Here is a 1,390-nt window from a genome sequence, read left to right as displayed (position 1 = left end):
ACAATGATGTTACCAAATGGCCCAATAATATAATTTTCTTTTTTTCTGCCCTAGGTAGATATTTTATCACAGGTGATTTAAACTGCTGACATTTCAGTTACTGGGTAAACCCTGACTGCGGTAAAATTTTAAATGAAATGTCAAGTGATGCTTACAATTTAGTATTGCATTGTATGCAAAATTTTAAGTATTTATCGTCATTCCAAACAGTCACAATCTAGTGACAGAAGGGAAGCATAATGAATTTAATAAAAGAAACCCAGACAAGTATACAAGCTCGTGGATAGTCATTTCTGTAGTTTAGTAACTCAATAGTCTGTGTATATCATAGATGTAGGATTTTATAGAAGTGACTCATAAAATCATTTAAAGTCCTGATCTGCTACCCCAAATCCATTTAAAAGCCCATATCTGAAAATAATCTATATTTGTCATTTCCACCGTATCAGCTTATCTTTGATGTCTATCTATCATTTATCTACAACTTCCTGAAACAGGAGCTAACCATGAAATACTTCAGTTCTAACAGTGGTGTTTGCTGTTTCTTGATTTGGTTGTTCTTCTAACTGTACTGGGGATTACTAGAATAATCACACATCTAAATAGAGAAAAAGAAAATGATATGACATGAATGTTTCCGACACTTGACACGTAAGTCACTTAATTTTTAAAAATCCTACTACGAAAAAGCTTTATACTCTGGATAACAGAGTGGTGGTGACAGATGAAAGAAGAGCCATTTNAAGAACCTACCACTTGGCCTCGCTCAGGTAGACATAATGTGGCCTTAGCCAAATGCCAGTGACTGACCTTTGAAAAATCTGTCTTGGGATTCTAATGAATAAAAATTTTTTAAAGTTACATTCAGTACAGCGTTTACAAGTTACATTCACTTAAGTTTCCTCAAAGAGAGAAATATTGCATAATTTATGTGAGACCTGGATGTATCTATACCTTACAAGTCTACGTTGAGTTCAGGGGATTTCACTAAGGCTCTCTATCTATTCCAGTCTTTAATATATATTTTTTTAAATAGATAGCTTTCCTTACTAATATCACATTATTCTTGTGGTTTTGTTGCACAAATAACGAGAAAGAGAGATGAAAAAGAAAAGGCAAACAGGAAGAACATGAAGGGAAGGGACAAAAAGAGTGTACTTCATTACAATTGGGGTGTGGACAAGGATGTAAATGAGGGCAGAGAAAGCAATAAAATTAGGCTCAAGGTAATTCTGCCCAGCATAGTTTTACATTGTTGCACATTTCTTGTTTCATACCTGTGTGTGTTTCAAGTTACTAGGTAAGAATCCAGTGGGGAAAAAAAATGATACAGAGCGCTAAGAGCAATCACATATATATATATTTTTTTTTTTTGAGAAGTTTGACATCC

Source organism: Crocuta crocuta, unplaced genomic scaffold (assembly GCF_008692635.1).
Source record: "Crocuta crocuta isolate KB4526 unplaced genomic scaffold, BGI_CrCroc_1.0 scaffold59, whole genome shotgun sequence".
In the NCBI taxonomy this organism is placed as follows: domain Eukaryota; kingdom Metazoa; phylum Chordata; class Mammalia; order Carnivora; family Hyaenidae; genus Crocuta; species Crocuta crocuta.
The sequence above is the reverse complement of the archived record's forward strand: the minus strand, read 5'-3'. Positions refer to the sequence as shown.